The sequence below is a fragment of the Artibeus jamaicensis genome, unplaced genomic scaffold (genome assembly GCF_021234435.1).
Source record: "Artibeus jamaicensis isolate MK-2021 breed Jamaican fruit bat unplaced genomic scaffold, CSHL_Jam_final contig_414, whole genome shotgun sequence".
In the NCBI taxonomy this organism is placed as follows: Eukaryota; Metazoa; Chordata; class Mammalia; order Chiroptera; family Phyllostomidae; genus Artibeus; species Artibeus jamaicensis.
Window position 1 is genome coordinate 4,909,837 of NW_026521822.1, and position 21,611 is coordinate 4,931,447.

General features: G+C 45.0%; 2 pseudogenes; one reads left to right on the forward strand and one right to left on the reverse strand.

Moving 5' to 3' along the window:
- The first annotated feature begins 2,005 nt into the window (after positions 1 to 2,005).
- Positions 2,006 to 10,956, forward strand: LOC119039471 (40S ribosomal protein SA-like; annotated as a pseudogene).
- Positions 10,957 to 12,264: 1,308 nt separating this feature from the next.
- LOC119039472 (Y-box-binding protein 1-like) lies at positions 12,265 to 21,382 on the reverse strand (annotated as a pseudogene).
- Between the last annotated feature and the right edge of the window lie 229 nt (positions 21,383 to 21,611).

Genomic DNA, 21,611 nt, shown 5'->3' on the forward strand with positions numbered 1-21,611 from the left:
GGCCAGAAAGGGAGGGGGTTGAGGGTCTCAGCTCTTTTCCCAGGACCCCTCAGCGTCCCGGGCTTCCAGATAGTCTGAGGGGGGTAGACTGGAAGCCGGGAGCCGATCTGAGGACTGGGCGCAGACCTAGAAACTGTGTGCTCGTCATGGCACACTGCGTGGTGTGTATCCCTTCTGCTCCTGTGTTTGTCTGGGTCCCCTGGCCAACCTCTGGCAAAAAACAAAACAAAAAAAAAAAAAAAACCCTAGGGATGTAGCAGCACCACGCCGGGTGCTGGACCCAGAACTGTGTGCAGGCTGAAATCTCCTCTGCTCCCCTCTGGTTGGGTCTCTTGGCTGGTCCGGGCCCAAAAATCCTAGGGAGGGAGCTTTCTGGGCGCTGAACGTTGGCCTAGGCGCCCTCAGGCACTTGCCCAGACACACGGCGTGTGGAGGGACTAGTTTCCCAAATTGCACGCAGGCTGAAATTTCTTCCACACCTCTTTGCCTGGGCTACTCGGCCTGCCTGGCAGAAAAATTCCGGGGAGGGAGCCGTCTGGGCGCTGAACGCTGTCCCAGGCGCCTTTAGGCACTCTCCCAGACTCAGTTCCCACCAGGCGCTGAACCTCCGAGCTATGCACAGACTGAAATCACCTCTGCTCCCCTCTGGTTGGGCCACTTGGCAGGTCCCTGGCCCAAAAATCCTAGGGAGGGAGCCGTCAGGGTGCTGAAGGCTGTCCCAGGAGCCGTTGGGCTCTCGCCACAGGGCGCTGGTTCCCCTACCCTGCACCGGCTGTTTCTCCCTGCTCCGTCCCAGAGACTACTGTACCGCTGCTGTCTCCCTACCGTCTGGTTCCTCCGTGACCGATGAGGTTTCTGGTCTCTTATTTTCATATATGCTTGGCAACTGCTGGCTTGCTGGTCTTACCTCCTCCGATCAGATAGATTTCTGTCTCTTTTGTACTAGGAACTGGTATCTACTCAGTCCTAGTCCACCACCATCTTGAAACCCCCTCACCTATTCTTCTTAAGAATTTCATTTACAGAACAAGGATGGTGACTCAAATATCTTGCCCAGGATTACTGAGCAATAAGTGGCAAAGCAAGGGTTAGAATCAGATTTGTCCATTTTTTACCATTTATTTAGCTTATTGTAAAATATAAGATTTTAAATTTTTCTTTCAAAGTGTCAAATCATTTGAAAAAAGTGATGAATGGGTGGATTCAAAGGTTATATTTATACCACAATGTGATTTCGTTTTAAATTTCAAGGTACATGTCATTAAATTGCATAACTTAGAATATGATCATACTTCTATATTAGCAAGGTAGTCACACTCAGTAATGCTTACAAATGAACATAAATGGGCCATTTAATTTAAACAACATAATTCAAACATTTACTTTGTTTAAAGCTCATAAAATGCCATTTTATTAAATACTTTTTTATTTATGTAAGATGTCTATCATATCAAAGCTATTTTACTCTTATAGCAGTTAGAATGGTATAATGTATTATTATCAAATTATAAACATAATGGAAAATACTTTTTAGAATACAATACATTTGGCTACATTTTTACTCATTTCATAAATACCAGTGAAGCCTCCATTAAGTTCTAGGCATCTGGGAAGCAACAGATACCCTTCATGGAGCAACTGAAGGGAGACAGAAATTATAGAAGGCTGGATAACATCCCCCCAATGATATCAGGTCTTAATCCCTGGAAGCTGTAAATGTCACCTTACCATTCACCCCCAAGAGAGAGGGGCTTTGTAGATGTGATTAAGTTAAGAGTCTTGACATGGGAATATTATTCTTCTAAAAGGGAAGCAGAGGGAGATTTTGACCTAATCACACTGAGAAGGTAATGAGAAGATGAAGCAAAAAGAGGTTGGCCTTGAAGATTGAAGTGAAACAGCTCTTTACGCATTACCCAGAGAGGGGCCCATATGGTGTTGTTCCTGGTTCTCACATAACTTAAAGGAAAACTTTCACAGTGTCTAGAGCCCTTGATGTCAGCAAATGAAGGAAGAAAATGCCCTCAAATTCCTTGCAGCAGAAATCCACTTAGGTGGCACCAACCTTGACTTCCAAATGGAGCCATATGTCTACAAAAGGAAAAGTGATGGCGTGTACCTCATTAATCTGAAGAGGACCTGGGGGAAGCTTCTGCTGGCAATTGTACCATTGCTGCCCTTGAAAACCCCACCAATGTCAGTGTCTTGTGTCCAGTAACACTGGCCAGTGAGCTGTGCTGAAGTGCTGTTGCCCCAGAGCCACTCCTACTGCTGGTCACTTTACTCATGGGACCTTCCCTAAGCAGATCCAGACAGCCTTCTGGGCACTGAAACTCCTGGAAGTCACTGATCCCAGGGCTAACCACCAGCCTCTCACAGGAGTGCCTTATGTCAGCCTGCCTACCATCATAGCTCTGGTCCATGCAACCGACTCTTTTCTGTGCTCTGTGGACATTGCCATCCTCACGCCACAACAAAGAGCTCATTCAGTGGGTCTGATGTGGTGGGTGCTGGTCTGGGAAGTCTGAGTGGTACCATCTCCCATGGTCACCCATGGGAGGTCACACCTGATCTCTGCTTCTACAGAGATCCTGATGACACTGAAAAGGAAGAGCAGGCTGCTGCTGAAGAGGCTGTGATCAAGGAGGCATTTCAGGGTGGATGGACCACTCCGGCTCCTGAGTTCACTGCTACTGAACCCAGGTGGCAGACTGGTCAGAAGGCATGAGGGTGGCCTCAGTGCCTGGCCACCAGCTCTCTACTGAAGACTAGAGCTCCAGCTGCCACTGAAACTGGGCTGCAGCTCTACTGCTCTGGCCACTGAATGGGTAGGAACAACCACCGAGTGGTCTCAGGGTGTTCTTCCCCAGATTCTTAAACAGAAAATGGAAATAAGATTGATGAAAAATGAACAGTTTCTAAAAGTTAAGGAAAAAAGGAGAAGTGGTACAGCCATAAGCCTAAGAATGTCAGCAACCAGCAGAAGGTAGAAGAGGCAGGAAAAGATTCTGTACAGTCTCCGGAGAGAGCGTGAGGCCTTGAATTTGGCCCAGTGATGTCAATTTTGGAGTCTCAGACTGCATAATTGTGAGAGAAGAAATTCCTTTTATTTGAAGTCACAAGTATGTGGTAATTTGTTTTAGCAGTAATAGAAAACTAATACATATATACACATTCTTACATCAGTGGTGGTTGAGAAAACTGGGAGGTGTGGTCAGTGATGACTGGAGGGGCCACTATAAAAGACACAGTTCAGGCAGACCTGTCTGCAAGTGAACATTTCAGTGGGGCCTGTGAATCTAGAGCAGGAGCAACACAGACAGGGACTATTGGCTGGCACTCAGTGGCTTGCATGTAGGCAGCAGGGCTGCATGAGTAGGGGGAACAAATGAAAAGCCAGAGATTGAAACAAGGCAGACCAGGGCCAAGGGCCATGAGATGTTGTCAAAGAGACTGGCTGGAGCCACTTCATATAAGGTTTGTTGGTCAGAGTAAGGCAAATGGATTATAGCAGGAAATAATGTGACCTGCTTTACATTTTGTAGAGATCTCCATGTAAAGGATGGATTATAAGGCACAAGGGGAAAAGAGGAAAAGCAGTGAGAAGGCCAGGGTAGGATTGCAGCAGCTCAGAGCAGAGATGCTGGTGGCTCTATCTTGTTCCAGACACCTGCTCCTCTTCTGGGCACCCCTACTTCAATGGTATAACCACTGTCCCCTAAATCCCTATGGCAATCAGTTAGGTGATCCTCTCCATGTTTCCCTCTCCTGATCCTTCTCCACCCCTTGCCATCACATAACAACAGGTGGCCTCTGATGCCACGACATCAAAACCTACCTTTTTCTTTCTAATGCCATCCTACTTTTGCTCTGGCCTTCATTGTGTTTTGCCCAGATGGATAGATTAGAGCACATGGTTATACTCTGGGTATTTCACTTATTAGCTATGTGACCCTGGACAAGTTACTTAACCTCTCTATTCCTTAGTTTCATTATCTGCAAAATGGTGAAAACAATAGTGTCCCCTCCTAGTAATATGATAACAAAGTGTTTTAAACTGTGAATGTCATCATAAATCTTTCCCGATATCATCTTCTTTATCACCACTATCACCATCAACATCACCATCATTACTAACTGGTACTCCACCAGCTTGTCCTACACAGCTTTATAGGATTAATCTTCCTAAAATGCTGCTTTGATCAGATCACTCTCCTCTAACTCCTTCAGTAACTGCAGGAAGTTTGAACTCTACAGCCTGGTTTTCAGCCCCTTGTACTTTTCTAGTCTTCCCACCTCCCTAATTATTTCCTATCCCACAGCCAATGGGACGCTCCTGAACACATGCTGGATGTGCTTCCTTCACCTCCAGTGCCTTGCACTTTCCTGCCTTCACCGGCCTCCCCCTTGAGCTGTCTCCAGGGCACAGCTGCTGGTGCTTGCCTACAGCTGAGCTTGCCTGTCTTTGAAAGCTTCAGAGCTTTTCCAGCACTTCCATGGAGACCTTACCCTTCTTTCCCCTAAATAATCTCATGTACCAACATATCTATATTGGGGTGAACTAACTACCTGTTTTTAACAGAAGACCTGGATCGAAACAGATTAATGTGAGGCAGTGCACAGGCTTGGAGAAAGCCAACGGCAATGAGAAACTCCTGGTGGCCTTGTAAAGGCAGCAGGGCCTGGGAGGGGTGGGGAAGTGAGGCAAGGCCCAAAGCAGGCAAATTGGAAACCTACCCTTTTCCCTATATGGGATTCTAGGACCGGGCTCGGTGGTACCTGAGGAAAATCTATACTTGTCTTGCAAGTAGTAACTTCATAGATGACTGGGGTCAGCCGCCCCACAGCTTTCCCTTGGTCAAAATCAGGAGTCCTCAGCCCACCCTGACATGCAGCTATGAAGTATGAACCATGCAGCTAGGAAAACTGAGCAGAAAGCATGATTGCATGGGCAGGCAGAAGTCTACCTTATAGGATTCTAGAAGAAACCATTTAGGAAGGCAGAATATTTTCCCAGTGTGGCTATGGGGTCCTGGCACTAAGATCTGGGATGATAGCTAGAGAATGGGTGACTAGAGGGAAGAGATGTAATGCTGAAGCTGAGGGTATGTGAGAGGACAACTGCCTTATGCAGGTCCAAGTCTGGAAAATGTGGGAGTAGGAAATGTTTACCTAGAATTTAAACTCTAATCCTTCCTGCATTCTTGGAAATACTCTTTGGAGATTATGTGTTGCAGTTCTTCATCTTGCCTTATTGCTGGGAACAGCCTCACCTGCCTTTCCCACCCAATATGCACACACGTTTACATGGAGGGAAGGGGATTTCTACTCTGAGATCAGAAAGAAGTACTGGAATGTATATTGTGGTCCCCTTTCTCACTCTCTCTTCACTCTTCCCAAAGGAGGAAGAATTGACCTGATTGATAAGTCCAGAGAGAAAGAAATCCCTGGGATCTTATCCCATATAAAATGAGTAAGGGTGCTTGGCCTTAACTTGGAGAACAGACTCAGGCTGTCTCTTGCTCTCACAGTCCATCTGTGCCCATGTTGATGTGTTCCCAGGCTCTGTGAGGTAGAGTTGCAGGGGAGGCCTTCTACTGGGAGACCCAGCCAGGTGTCTGCCCTCTTCATGCCTTCTCCTCCATCTGTGACTCAATGAGGTCAGCCTGGACTTCACCAAGGGCCTCATAACTTTAATTCTGGCAGAGGTAGTAAGAAGGCATATAGAGGAGCCTCCCTTTGTTCATGGGGGGTATGCTCCAAGAGCCCCTGCAGATAGCTGAAACCACAGATAGTACTGAACTTTCATTCAACTTTTCACTAAAAGGAAGCACTTTACAACTTCTTTTTGGCATATCCAAATTGTCAACATCAATACTCTTGCATCTTGAGCTTCAGGGCCATTTTTAAGTAAAATAAGGGTTACTTAAATACAAGCACTGCAATACTAAGTGACTAACATGTAGGAAGCAGATGCAACATGGATGTGCTGGATGAAAGGATGACTCACATCCCAGACAGAACAGACAGGGATGGCAAAAGTTCATCATGCTACTCAGAACAGTACACAATTTAAAATTTATGAGTTGTGTATTTCTGGAAGTTTTCATTTCATATTTTTGAGCTGAGGCTGATGGCAAGTAGCTGAAAGCTTGGAAAGCAAAACCATGGATAAGGGACCACTGTGTGTCCTCCATGAGTGACTGCAGCATGGGTCCTCCCTGGTCCTTACCTCTGCTGGTTCTAGTTCAGGCCTGAACAACACATGCAGTTGTCCCTCTCAATGGAGTATCTATTAAATTGCTATTGAGAAAGGAAGCCATGTAAGAATAAAGAGCCAATGAGATTAATGCCCCACATCTCTTCCACGTCACTGGGTCCCTCCTGTCACAACCTCTTAGGCACACAGCCATCATCCAGATGCCAGCTCTTTCCTGAGGATTAAGAACCAGGTATGTTAAATTGATGATCTGAGATTCTGCCCCGGGGCATTAACTTCAGTCAATTATTGAAGTTACTGCCAGTTTTGAAATATTGTTTGCTTTAAATCTCTGATAATGTAAACCTCACAGTTAGGAAAAGTCCCTCAGCAGCCATTCCAGCTGCAGTGAGAAGCTGGAAAACATGCTGAGAAGTTAAATGGTGGTAAAGATCAGGGTCTGTCATTTGACTAACACTACAATCATGTTAAACATCCAGGGAGGGGATAAAGAATTTTGTTTCAGGGAGGGGTAGGTAGACACACTGTGCCTCCTCACAGAACCAAAAAAAGAACAACAACAAGTTTCAAAACAAACAAAAAAACAACACCAACCAGAACTGACAGAGAATTGAACTCTATGCAAGTCCAACAACCAAGGAGTTAAAGAAGAAACATTCATCCAGACTGGTAGGAGGGGCAGAAATAGGCAGCTGGGGCAGAGAGGACTTGTGGCAAGGCGATGGCTGGTGAACAGGGCGGGCCCACATTTCTGTGTGGATAAACTGGGAGAAACAAATGGGGAGCGAGACAGATCTGCATGACCCAGGGTTCCAGTGTGGGAAATACAGCCTCAAAACCTCTGACTGAATAAAATAGTGAGGATTGAGGCAGCAGGAGAAACTGGGACTCAAATCAAAGTTTTGGAGCAGAAGGAAGAAACATTCAACCAGAACAGAATGAAGAAACAAAAACTCAAAAAAAAAAATGAGGAGCAGCTTACAAACCTCTGTAACAACTTTAAATGTTCCAACATCAGAATCATAGGGATGCCAGAAGGAGAAGAGGAAGACCAAGAAATTGAAAACTTATTTGAAAATATAATAAGGAGAACTTCCCTAACCTGGTAAAGGAAATAGACTTCCAGGAAGTCCAGGCAGCTCAGAGAGTCCTGATGCAGTTGGACCCAAGGAAGCACACACCAAGGCACATCATAATTACATTACCCAAGATTAAAGATAAGGAGAGAATCTTAAAAACAGCAAAAGGAGACAGTCACCTACAAAGGAGTTCCCATTAGATTATCAGCTGATTCCTCAAAAGAAACCCTGCAGGCAAGAAGGGGCTGAAAAGAAGTATTCAAAGTCATAAAAGGCAGAAACCTACATCCAAGATTACTCTATCCAGCAAAGCTATCATTTAGAACAGAAGGGTAGATAAAGTGCTTCCCAGATAAGGTGAAGTTAATGGAGTTCACCATCACTAAGCCCTTATTTTATGAAATGTTAAAGGGACTCATTTAAGAAAAATAAGACCAAAAATATGAACAGTAAAATGACAACAAACTCACAGCTGTTAACAACCAAACCTTAAAAAAAAAAACAAAAATAGGCTAAGCAAACAACTAGAATAGAAACAGAATCTCAGAAATGGAGATAACATGGAGGGATATCAGCAAGGGAGTGGGACAGGGAGAGAGAGGGGGAAGGTACAGAGAATAAATACCATAAATGGTAGGTAGAAAATAGACAAAGGGAGGTTAAGAATAGTATAGGTAATGTAGAAGCCAAAGAGCTTACATGTATGACCCATGGACATGAACTAAATGAGGGTAATGTGGGTGGGAGGGGGTTTGGAGGGTAGAGGGGAATAAAGGGGGGAAATGGGACAACTGTAATAGCTTAATAAATAAAATATATTTAATTTTTTTTTGTTTCATTTGTGTTGGAGAAACAGGTCACTGATTTGGGTTTCAAATTACAGCAAAATAGTTCAATTTATGCAAATCATAAATGAGATTATATAATGTAGTTATGAGTAAAATACACACACCAATCTAACCAGGCATTTCTCCCTTGTTAATTCTTGTCTTTGTTTGTGTTTAATATACCATTAAGACTCCTAAAATTTGTGCACTTAACCAACCTATACTACCAGGTACTGTGGTCTGTGTTGGCTCCAGGGAACCTTAGGAGCCTCTAGTCTCCCAAGTGAGATCAGATATGCTCACAAGTAAATCTAATTACAATCTTGCTATAAGGGACATTAGAAGGTGTGCTCATTTGCTACAGCTTCATAAACAAAGTACCAAAAGTTGGGAGACTTAAAACAACAGAAATGTATTTTCTCACAATTCTGGCTGCTAGAAGTCCATCCAGAATCAAGGTGGCCATGGACTCCCTGAAGCTCTAAGGGAGGATCCTTCTTCTTGTCTCTCTGGTTTCTCTTTGTGTTCACATCACTGCATCCTCTGCCTTTATCACCTCATGGTGTTCTCCATGTGTGTTTCTGGGTACATGTAGCTATCTTCTTTTAAGGACACCAAGCACATTGGATTAGGGGCCCATTCCATTCCAGTATGATCTCCTCTGAAATGATTATATCTTCAATGACCCTTTTTCCAAATAAGATCATATCTGAGGTATGGGAGTTAGGATTTCAACATATTTTTGAGGAGGTATGTGTGTGGTGGGGGGGCAATTCAACCCATAACAGAGGGATCTTTAAAACTTGATACCCTCATGTAAATAAGAGAGAAGCATTAAGGTTTAATTCTTACTCAGTGAGTAAACTCAAGGCATGAATATAACTTGGCTCCTCTGGCCAAGGGGTGAGCACTTGACACAGGTCCCAGTCAGGCATTAGTCCTCTGAGTGTTGGAGCAACTCTACCAGGAACACTCAGAGTAACCGAGGTCTAACCTCTGGGGAGCATGAGCCTCTCTTCTCTCTCTTTATTCTCCAAGGCATCTTATTATGAATGCTGAAGTGTACTCCTAGGCATTATCCAACCAGTTCTAACCAGGTGGCCTTGAAAAATGCTCAATTTCAGTAGCTGCCAATTGTCTATGTATATTAAACAAAAGCCTTCTGTGAGCAGACTTCTTTGGCAGCTTCTTTGGCAGGTGACTGTAAGACAAAGAGATTTACTATATGAACTAAAAAACCATCTGGTCACCATACAGGAAAACACCTCAGGCTTACCTACTAGTTTTCTAGGTGAAGCCCACATTTAGGATCTGAGGGAGAGCTTTCCTTGAGGGAGAACAATTCATGAAACCAGAAAAGAGAAATGTTCTTTGCAAACTCTGAATAACTAGCAATGGATTATTCTGATGACCTTCATTTTCCATAGCATCCAGAACAGTGCTGTCAATATTCCTGAGTGACTACTCTAGTTGAAAGTACTCTCAGGGGTCTTGCAGTTGGCTAAGATTGGCCTAGACTACACAGATTCCCACAGCGCAGGTAGATAAGACCTTTACCCCCCTTGGCTGCTCCTTGTCTCATTCCTAACCCAGCCTGAACCCCAAGCAGCAGAGCAGGTGGGGAGGGGACAAAAGTGTTTATGATTTCCTTTCTTGCAGGTTTCTGAACCCAAGTGTGGCCTGAGCTAGAGGGAGGAGAGAAGATTTAAACAGGAAGAATAAGAGATAACAGTTTTGGAGTTTTTAATGTCTGATCATAGAAGGATACATCATCACCTGGAAGCAACCAGACAAACTATTGCCTCTGCCTTGGATATTGTCCAAGGGTCAGGAAGAGTGGGACTGAAAGACAATGATAAGTAAAATTAAGTTACTTTCCATTGGCACCCCACTGTGTCCATCAGAAATATGCATCATAATAAGAGGATTGTGATGGAACTAAGAAAACATTCTCTATTGAAGGGTCATGTGTATTGTAAAAAAAAAACAAAAAACAATTGCTGTGAGGGAGATAGTAGTTCTAAGTGGAGTTCATTTGACCACTGAGTTCTGTGATGGAAGGAAAAGACTTAACATCTTGAGCCTGTGAAGTGATGATGGTAACGGGGCTTTCTGTGGAGACACTCCCTCCCTGTCTCCTTCTTCTATCCTGCCCCCTGCTCTCCAGGTTGTCCCCACACAGTGTCTCCTTCTAAGTTTCCCAGTTCCTACACCCACCCTGATTCTACCTCAGAAAACTCCATCTTTCCCCAAAGGAGTTTCAACCCCTTGGTTTCTTGTGTTGCAAACTTGAGTAGCCAGAGTTCCACCAGATCCTAAAGGAGATGCTCGGCTTAATCCTGTTGACACAAGAAAGAGAGGCTGGGTTCTTCTTCCTAAGAGTGAGTGAGAAGGTAGATCTTGGACATGCAGCTGGGGCATCACCTGGGAGTTTGCTGGGAAGGAAGATTCTTGGGTCTCACATAAACCTACTCAACCAAAATCTGCATTTTCACAACATCCTGTGGGGGATTCATATGTACATTGGTATTTGAAAAGCAAAATTAAAAAAAAACGTGTTGAAATCTGGTTTAGCACAGACCTTGGACGATGTCCATAACATTAGGAGAGGAGCAGCAGGCAGACGCCACTTCCTACATCCCATATGCTGAGTGTGAGCCTATGCATTTAAACTAGTTTTGCCCCTCTGGGTCATTCTCTGACTTGCAACTTCTTCCTCTCCTTTTTTTTTCTCCCAGTTTCTAAGGTTTCAGTAATGCTGTGCCCTTATTTATCTTTGGAAAAGTTCATGACTGCACCAGCTGTGCAACCAAGTCCTCGGAAGGGCTAAAAGCCCACATTACCTCCGAGCAGCCTATCAAAATCTATTCTCTAGCAAGGTACTCAAACACCACTTGGTCAGCTGCCATCCTAGCTCAGGCCTTCAAAAGCGGCAGGCTGTGAGAAAGAAAGTTTTGGGCATGGTTAGTACCCATGAAGCAGTAGAAATTTAAAATCTCTTTTTAAAAAGTTAATTATTATTTAAGACCTTTATTAACAGGTACTTGCAATTTGTTGACGTTTTTGAAAAAAATCAAGTTATAAACTGGGGGGGAGCTCTGCCTACAGTGCCCCCCTGGCTGCCACGAATGAGAATAAGTCTACCAAGACATGACCTGCTTGGGAAGGAAAGGTGGCTGATCTTTCAAAGGAAAAGGGCCGGGAGCCTTTTCCTCAGTGGGCTTTTATTGGGTTCAATTTGCACGGGAATACAGGTAAAGATCATCAATCATTATCAGGCAGTAACGATCAAACAATAGAAAATGTACAAAGAACTATGAGAGCTTATACTAAGTCAAGGTGAGTTAGCTAAAGGGCTATAAAAGTTTGGGGAATGAACTCATTGTATGCTTGGACCCTTATCAGAAAACTGAAGAATTTCTTTGCAAAGCAGGTTTTGCAGGATTGTATGCATTCTTTCTCAAGCCTGATCACCCCAGGAAACCTGCCCTTTCCCTCACAGGGCTGCACCACCCTCTGGCATTGTTTCAGGCTTAAGTCAGGCAGGAGAAGTAAGGTAGCCAAGAGATGAGGAGACTTCTTGAAGTTTTCAGAATGAGGACTCAGGTTATGTCAAAGCTGAGGGGAGAGGGGCCATCACCCTCTTTTTCTATAGCCCCCCAAGTCCTTCCCTGAGGGCCCCTTCATAACTATGCCTGTCTTAGGTCATCTGTCCCTTAAGGGATGGATGACAGCCAATCTTACCCGTCATTGGTTAACCGGTTGTCCACTTGGGATCAAGCAGGGTGAAGTACAAGGGGGCAGAGTGGTGCCCCTGCCAGGAAGATAAGCTTTGTCTTTTAGTGACTTATGGTCCCAAGGTCTCTCACTCAGTCTTAAACATGGGGGGTTACAGCTTTGAAACCAGGCAGGGTGGTTCCCAATAATAAACTTTTATTACATATTAAAATGAGGTTCTTAAAAGTCTCTACTTAATCAGATATGAAATAATTTAAAAACCTTTAAAGATGTAAAACAAAAAACAAGACAAAAATAAGTTCGTCATTACAAAAAAAATGTCTAAAAATAATAAAATAATTAAAAAATAGGAAATACTCCATGCTGCATGGATAATGCAGATAGGTCTAGTTATCTGGTCAATAGCAAGCATTTAAGGTGTTTAGCTGCAATTTCTTGTTCATTTTCTATTGCTAGAATTTTATATTCATTTCTTGCTGGACGACTAAACAAAATGATGGTAGAGATGGTAAGCTGGCATTTACTCAGGCCCACCTTGCTCAGCCTCAGAAGCTGACAAATTCTCAGCTGCTGGTTTGACTGCTTTTGTCTCTTTGCCATCTTGTGGGTTTAGGGTTTCCTGGGCACCTGTGCTGGTCCATAATTGAATTTATGGCTGTACCGACTTGAGGTGACTGCTGACCTTGGGTCTCATCTCCTTGATTTTCCTTATCTTCCTCATTTCCACCTTCTCTAGGCTGTCTTTGGTGAGGAGAGCCCCTGAGGAATTGTGGTTTGTAGCCTGGATACATAGTATGCCTCATTGGTCCACCGTGTTCTACTGGATACCGGTTGTCAGCACCTCCATCACTTCTGCCTGCACAAGAGGGTTAGAATACTATGGTCGATACCCATAGTGTCCCCACATGTATTAAAGTGGGAACTGCCATCTGTGTTCAGGCAGGTGCTGTTGGGCCTGGCCTTCGGGAGCACTCTCTGATCCCTCATTCTTTTCCTCACTTTCACTATTCTGGTAATTCTGCTGGTAATTGCATGGAGGACCCCTGCGACATGGATAGTGCCTGTAATGGTTACAGTCTGCTGCATATTTACTGCCTTGCACTGTTAGGTCCACCAGGCAGCCCTCTCAGCTAGGACCTGTGCCCTGAATGTTGACTATCAGCTCCAAGCCCTTTCACCCCTGAGGGCAAGAGTGCATATGGGCTCACACGTGTCTCTTTTTACTCACACTTCCTTCTGGAAGCAGAATCATGGGAAAATTTGCTTGTCTACTTCCTGGAAGGTTCTGTGGGAACATGTGCTCTTTTCAAAAACACCAGGCATTTGCTGCCTCTGCACCCTGTTTTCCTTCAACAACATGAAATTCCACAGTCTCTCCACCTCCCATGCTGCAGAGGTTATTATTCTTTATGGAAGTTTGGTGGACAAATACACCTTCCTTGGTTTCATTCCAGTTGATGAAACCATATCCATTTCTTATACTGAACCATTTTACTGTTCCCAATGGCCTTCTTATCCTCACCGGCAGGCGCCACCAAACTGAGGACAGCCAGGCCACTGCTCCCTGGGCCACCGCTCCCTGCTCAGCTGCCTGTGATGCCAGGCGTGGGGTGGTGGCAATTCTGAGGGTTGGGACAGCTGCTGGGACTTGCCTCACTGCTCCTGGTTGTGGTGACAGTGGTGGCGATTGCAGTGGCAAGGCTCCTTCCGGAGCAGCGGTGGTGGGCTGCTCAGAGCTCTCTGGGGTCCATTCAACACTTAAAATCTTAAAGTTTCTTTAAAATTCCTTAGAGAATGAATTTCACAAAATCTGGCTTGTTTAAGTGGGAAAAAACAGACCTTTGGAGTAAAGTGCAACATTCTCCCAAATTCAAAATGTGTCAAAATATAAACCTCTGACTTTAATTTTTGGAGGGGTTTTTTTTCCAGTAATTATCTATAAATTTCTCACAGTGGGAATTGAGAACTGTTCTCCATTTCTTCCCAGCATATTTTAACACTTTATTTAAAAATGCTGAACTTTGTTAGGTCTTCCTCCACAGCAACATGTAGCATTAAATCAAGAATATCAGCAATCCAAACTCTACCCCTATTTGGGATGTGGAGCAAAATACATCAAAACCTACTCCAAGATAGATTGTACACGAGAAACCCTTGAATAACCCACATTCTCATTCTCAAGATGCTCTCTAACAAAATATAGTCCCAGGTATATATAGCAAGCTCATTTCTCTAATCCAAATTGCAATTCAAGTCCCACAAGTATATACATTTGCGTGAAATATTCTTTTGAAGAAGTTCCTCCCAGGTGAGGAATTTTAAATGGGCTTCTCTCAACATGGGAGGCAGATAAATGGCATTGGCTAGTCAAGGATTACATTTCTCACAACCAGGATATTCCAAATGGTTTCTTATTCCATGGGATCAATAAGCAACCAGGTTCATATGCATAAAGCTGTCTTAACCTCACCAGTGCTCACACAGATCATTTCTTGAGCTTCTCCCAGGATGGAGACTTAAAAAATACTGACATCTCTGAAATATGTACAGTAACAAAGATAATAAAAGGATGAAGATAGACAAACTCAACTGAGGGCCTGTTCCCAAGATAGTTGTTCAGTGCAGTTCAGGCTGTCTTCTTGTGCGGAAGAAAAACAGACCAAAATTTGTCAGCAGGGACAAGCCCCAATTTCTGTCACAGTCATCTTCAGCCCAGATAGGACCTATAACACCTATAATGAAAATAGCCAGTGTGAGATGAATTAACATGACAGGGCCATCACTGTTCATCATAAAAACCCTTGAAGGACCTTAAAACCTGCAGAACACAAAAATCAAAAACATTTAAATGCTGTAATCTCCCTTTATAGACCTCCTTAGTGCCTGAATTTCTGGTGGCTGGACCTGCAGTCCACGCAGCCCTCTCAGCTAGGACCTGTGCCCTGAATGTTGACTATCAGCTCCAAGCCCTTTCACCCCTGAGGGCAAGAGTGCATATGGGCTCACACGTGTCTCTTTTTACTCACACTTCCTTCTGGAAGCAGAATCATGGAAAAATTTGCTTGTCTACTTCCTGGAAGGTTCGGTGGGAACATGTGCTCTTTTCAAAAACAGGGTGACATTTTCTAAGAAGCTTTTATGAGAAGGTAGGACCAGAACCAATCTGTCATCCTTTTTCATTGGCTTCTCCTAACTCCTTCTCTTGGTATTTAATCCCTATATCACTGTGACTGAAGATCCTAAGTCCAGGACATTAAGCCTCCTATTGGATTTGCTTCCCCCAAATCTTTGCATCAAATAATAGAGAAGAGCAATGGAAAAGATAGGCTTGGACTTCTGCAAATATAGACATTTTAGCAGCCATGCTTGCTCAGTCAATCATGAAAGAAACTTCTATCAGTGTTGTTATTGAACAGAGGAGTGCTCAGTGAAAACAGGAAAATAGAAAACTCAGTGGGAAAAAAATAGTTAAAGATGCAGAACAATAAAGCACACCCACATGACAGCATCCTTCAAGCTCCCTAAACAAATGGGAAAGGGATTTAGAAATAATAGTATACAATAGTAGACATTTACTGAGAATGTACAATGTGCCAAGCAGTATTCTGGTTGTATAGGTAGAGAGGGACACACTTTTTGAAAAAAGACTGACACTGACTGTAATAGGGTGCAGCCAAGAGAGGAGGGGACCCAAAAAGGGATCTGGAATGGAGTCCAGAACTCAAGGTATCCAGGAAATATTAGAAAGACATATAAGATGTCCTCACCCCTTTATCCCCTCCCAAGGTGTCAGTTGGGGGAAGGGACAAATGAAGTAGGGCCATTGAGAGCTGTTTTGCATAGCAACAGTTTTGCAGCTAACCTCTGCAATGGGCATTTAACATATCTATAACCTTTAACTGGTTTTATAGATATGTTAAATAGCTGTGGCCATCCTTTGAGCCAGAGAGAAGGGAGTGACTTCCACCCAGGATGTAATTGGGAGGTAACACCCCCTGGTTACAGTGCCTGTGTGAGAGCTTGGAGTTGATTGGCTCCATGCCATGGGGCCACACCTGCCCAGACTCACTATGGCAGCCCAGTAAAGCTGGGAGGATATGGGAGTCCTGGCAGGTATAACTGATTGTAGGAGGAGTCAAAAATGGGGCTGCAAAGGAGCACAGGTGCGGGGATTTAAATGCCAACATGGCAGCCAGTGGAGAGAGAGCCGCACGGTTTTGGTAGAGTGAGGACCTCTCAGCCATGTAGAGGAGAGTCACGCAGTTTTGTCAGAGTGCAGACCCCCTCTTGCCCAGGTGAAAGGGAGAGCCATGTGGTTTTGGCAGAGTGAGGACCTCCTCTTAGCCAGGTGAAAGAGAACCACACACGTTTGGCCAGAATGGGGACTCCCGCAGCCATGTGAGAGAGAATCACCATGTGGCTTTAGCAGAGAACCACCACTCAGCTTTGCCAGAGTTGTGACCCTACCCTCTCTGCAGCCATGTAAAGGAAAGAACCATGCAGTTTTGGCCAGAGTGCAGGCCCCTGCAGCTCTGGTGGAGGAGGCCCATGTGCCTTTGGGGTGTTCCCTTGGGGCCTGTGGCCTGGGAAGCAGGAGAGACTTTGCCTGGAAAATGGGTACAAAAAACTCTTGCCAGTGGACCATGAGAAGGTGCCACATGACTTTGGATTAATTGGAGATCCTGCCAGATGGCGATACAACTGATGGTGCCAGAAACCTGAAACATGGACCTGTGCTTCTTTTCCTGAGATACGGTACCCTGAATTAGGGCAGGGGGAGAAGGAAGCACTGTGGGCATCTGTGTCCTAAAGGACTTTGATATATTAATGGGGACATTGGGTCACTGCTTTAGGTCTGTATAGCTTTAAATAAATCTTTCCTTTCCTTTTCACGAGTCTCTGGCATTGAGAGATGTCTTTCCTCTGGTAGCGGACAGATGAGCCCAGTAGATATTAGTATACTGTCCTCGGAGGAGTCCTGTTGTTCTGGAGCAGTTTTTGGCATCTCCGGGTAAGCCAAATATCCCCCCACCTTGGACCTCTGTTCAGTAACATGACCACTGACCTTGAGGACCTCAAGGATAATTAGGGGTGCAAAAAGGTGGGTATTTTTTACAGTACAGTGAGGGAGGTTCTACAACACAGTTAAGCAGAGAGAGGTACCTGATCTTTTTGAGAGCAACCAGAGACAGTGGATGTTTATAAAATAGGAATTTTAAAGGACAGGCCAGCCAGCCAAACAGTAACATCTGCAGCACAGCCTGCTCTGTGAGTGGGCAGTAGTGTCACATGTCAGGCTGATCTGGATTTGAACAGCCTGGTAGGAAGTATATTCCTGAGTAAATAGCCTTGGTTTTGTCTCTGTTTTTGTATTTGCAAAATGGGAGACTAATATCAATCTCATAACATTCTTTTAAGGCTAAAACCCCATCACATGTACAAAATGCTTACTACAGTGCTCAGCATATTTTTGGTTTTCCATGCAAATTCAATTAGTCTTTCTATTTTGTTCTCCAGTTCTTAAACTGAATGATGACCCACATTTAAGAGAAAGAGTCCCAGAGGACATAACACTATTGTGACTTTATACCCCTTCAACTTTGCACTTAAAAAGAATTGATGCAGCTCCCCCAGGCATTGCATTAGTGAAAGGACAGAACTTACTGGTTCTCTCTCTGAGACCTCAGAGTCATGAAAGGAAAGCCTTTTGACAGCATCTGATTTCAGCATGCCTGCTTGGTTTATGAACAGCCCACCTGCATAATCAATACTAGTTCAGGGTAGCTGGCTGGTTGTAAACCAGCTCACCCTGCACACCACAACCACACAGGCAGATTTGAGGAACTACAGCGGGCCCTTCCCGAGACAGCTGGGGGCATGACTGTACTCACAAGTAACTCACAGACTGAAGCTATCAGTGAGCTGGACCCAGGAGCTTACACAGCACAGAACTGCTGAGGCCAGTTAATGTAACAGGGGGAGGGCTCTGTCCTGGAGTCCACAGCATCAGAAAATGGCATTTGTTAAGTGCCACTACTAGGGTTGCCAGACTTCACAAATAAAAATTCCGATGTTTAGTTAAACGTGTACTTCATATAAACAATGTTTTTTAGTGTGTTTCGAATGTTACCTAGACCATATTTATAGTAAAAAATAGTCCATTATTTTTCAAGTATTTTATGGTCCATATTTATACTGAAAAATTATCCTTTTATTTATCTGAACTCCAAATTTAACTGAGTCTCCTGTATTTTACATGTCGATATATATATATATATATATATATATACACACACACACACAACACAGTCATCCCATCATAGCCTGGGAAACCCTCTTCGTGACCCCTGAGCATATCTAGATATCCTACTGCCCTTCACACAGGCACATAGACTTGCAGTGCTCTCACTCCTCCCATTCACAGACCCACTTCTCACCTAAGCCTCAAGACCAACTCACATCTGTGTGGATTCTACAATGGCCCCCTCCCTAAGCCTCCCAGTAGGTCTGAGGTGACCCCTTCCTGCTAGGAGCTCTGGAAATGTTTGCTTTCTTCTTCACTCACTAGGCCTTAAGCTTGGTAATTTTCATATGTTTCTTTGGAAAGCATGAACAAATATCATAACTTACAGGGGAAGAAATTACTCAATTTTTTATTCCCATGCATCTGTGTGGAGTCCCCACCTGCCTGGCTAGTGGTGAAAGTAATTGAAATCATGTGACTGGGTTTTTGACTCCTGGGCTTGCAGCAGATGTGCACTGGGGAATGGGACGGGGCAAACGGTGGGGCAGGGAGCAAACACTAACTCCACTCAGCCTTCAAGTCTGAAATACACCCTGGTACATGCACATGTCATCTCTCAAATTACACAGTGGGTCTGGCAATGCCTTCTTCCATGGGAGTGCAGACAAATGTTTTAACACTACCAAGCCTTTAGCATCTGGCTCCATTTTGATAAAGTCCCATTTGTTTATTCTTTCCTTTATGTCCCTTACTCTAGGAGACATATCGGTGAAAATATCGCTGGGTGTAATATCTGAGATTTTCCTGACTATCTTCTCCTCTAGGATTTTTATGGTATTACAACTTATATTTAAGTCTTTTATTCATCTTGAGTTGAGTTTTTTGTATCGTGTAAGTTGGTGTTTGAGTTCCATTTTTTTGCATGTAGCTGTCCTACATGGCTAAAGAAAACAGCAAAATGAAAAGGAAACCAACTCTTTGGGAAAACATAGTTACCAATGATATCTTGGACAAAGGTTTAATCTCAAAATATATAAAGAACTCACACAACTGTATACCAGGAATGATACAGGGTGCAGACAGGGGGCCCCCCCAAAAAGATTTAGAAAAGTGTCCAGAATTCAAAGTGTATAGGAATATTGGAGAGACATATAAGATGTCCTCACCCCCCCCCCCAGGGGAAAGGAATGAATGGAGCCAGGCCATTGAGAGCTATTTTGCATAGCAACAGTTTTGGAGCTAACCTCCGGAGGAATGGTTATTTAACATATCTATAACCTTTAACTGGTTTCATAGATATGTTAAATAGCTGTGGCCAAGTTTGGAGCCAGGAAGAAGAGAGCAGGATGGGAACTAGAGAAGGGAGGAGCTGGGACTCAAGATGGGATCTATGAGCTGCTCTCCTGAGTGAGGAGGGCTTGGACTCAGGATGTAACTAAGGGCTGCGCCCCTGAGTGGAAGGGCCGCTGTGTGGGAGCTTGGAAAAGACTGGCTCCAGGACATGAAGGGTCCCTGCTTGGGCAGATGAGAGAGAGAGCCACGCGGTTTCAGCAGAGTGAGGACCCCCTGTTGGTGAGGTGAAAGAGGGAGCCACGCGGTATTGGCAGGGTGTGGACCCCCCTCTTTCCCAGGTGAAAGGGAAGAACCACGCAGCTTTGCCAGAATGGAGATCCCTGCAGCCAGGTGAAGAAGACAGCCACATGCTTTTGGTGGAGTGCGGACTCCTGCAGCTTTGGTAGAAGAGGCCCACGCGGCTTTGGGGTGCCCCCTTTGGCTGCGGGGCCTGAAAAGCAACAGAGACTTTGACTGGAACTGGATACAAAGGACTCTTGCCAGTGGACCATGAGAGGGTACCACAGTACTTTGGATTAACTCGAGATCCTGCACAGTGACACAGCTGACGGTGCCAGCGGCCTGCAACACAGACGTGTGCTCTTTTCCTGATTTACGGTACCCGGAGTTGGGACAAGAGGGAAGGGAGCGCTGTGTGGGTGTAGGTGTATAACCTAAAGGACTTTGATATTTTAGTGGTGGCATTAGGCCTGAATAGCATTAAATAAACATTTTGTTTCCTTTTCACAAATCTCTGGCATTAAGAGATGTGTTTCCAATTGGCGGCGGACAGAAGGGCCCAGTAGATTTTAGTATTTTGGTTTTTGGGAGGGGCCCCTGTTGTACAGCAGTTTTGGGCATCCCTAGGTGGGCCAAATATTGTATTGCCCCTCCCTCGAACCACCTCCTCCTGTTGTTCGGTAACAGTTTTTGGCGACTCCGTCGGGACGATAATTGTCCGTGGCAGACCGACCCCCTCAGGTGCGAGAGAGTGAGGCTTTGGAATTTTCCCAGTCTCTGAGTATTTCTCTGCGCTCTTGAGGGCATCGGCTGCCTAATCACACCTGGAAAGGTGAAAAGGAAACAAAGAGGGAAGGGAGCAGAGACGTGAAAGTGTTCGGGGTTGAAAAACTTGGTTTCTGACTGCTCTTTTGCAATAATGGAGCTGGAATTGTGGGCGGTAGCAGGGGGAAATACCTGGTCTTTACGCCATCTGTATTCTTTTTGCTCTGAACCTTTGTTTGCTTTGTTGGAACTGTATGAGTAGTTCTACAGAGAAGTGTGTAATGGTTCAGAAGGAGAAAGGGGTCGTAGAATCCCTCCCTGATAGTCGATCTCAGGAGGAGAAAGATGATGAGGAAAAAAACCTCATTAATTCTCTGAACCCAGGGAATGGGGGACCCCAGAGAGCGGGAACTCCCGTGGCGACACTGCTTTCTGGGGAGGTGAGGCCCACTGTAGCTTCTCCTGCCCTGCAAGTGGGAGAAGTCTCCACCCCAGATTCGCAGCCTCTGCAAGTGGGCTCTGCTCACCCAGTGCAGCAGGGGTTGCCAGGAGCCACTTTGGCTCCCGAAAACGGAGCTGCAGAGCCCCCACCTTCACAGGTGGAGCAGGAGAGCAGTGGAGCCTGCTCTCCACCTGCATTGGTGACTGCAGCCTCAGTGCACCACCCCCACTGGGTAGAGGGTGGCTTTGTGGTGTCCCCTTGCCCGCTGGTGGAAGGGGCCTTGGGGGGCTTCCGGGGCTCCTGAAACCGGAGTCCTGGAACCTTCCCAGGTGGGTGGAAACAGAGTCGGGGTGCTGCCATTTTGGGTAAAGTGGATGAGCCACGTGAGTGCCCCACCATGGAGGACAGAGCATGCATGGGCATCGCCATCTTGGATGACCCTGCACGCATGGGTGCCGCCATGCTGGATGACTCCACGTGCATGGGCACCGCCATGTTGGAACTGGATAAGGCTTCTCTTCTGATTATGGGCTGTATGCTGCTGCTGTGTGAGCACTGCAGCTGTCAGGTTCTCTGTGTAACTGGTTCTAATAGTAATGGCTCTGGTTTTGAAGGTCATGAACTGAGGTCCAAGAGTGACCATCTGCTTTATAGGGTATTTGCAAGGTATAAGCTTCAGAAAGGTGCAAAATGTCCCTGTGAATCTAGGGACTTTTAGTGGAAG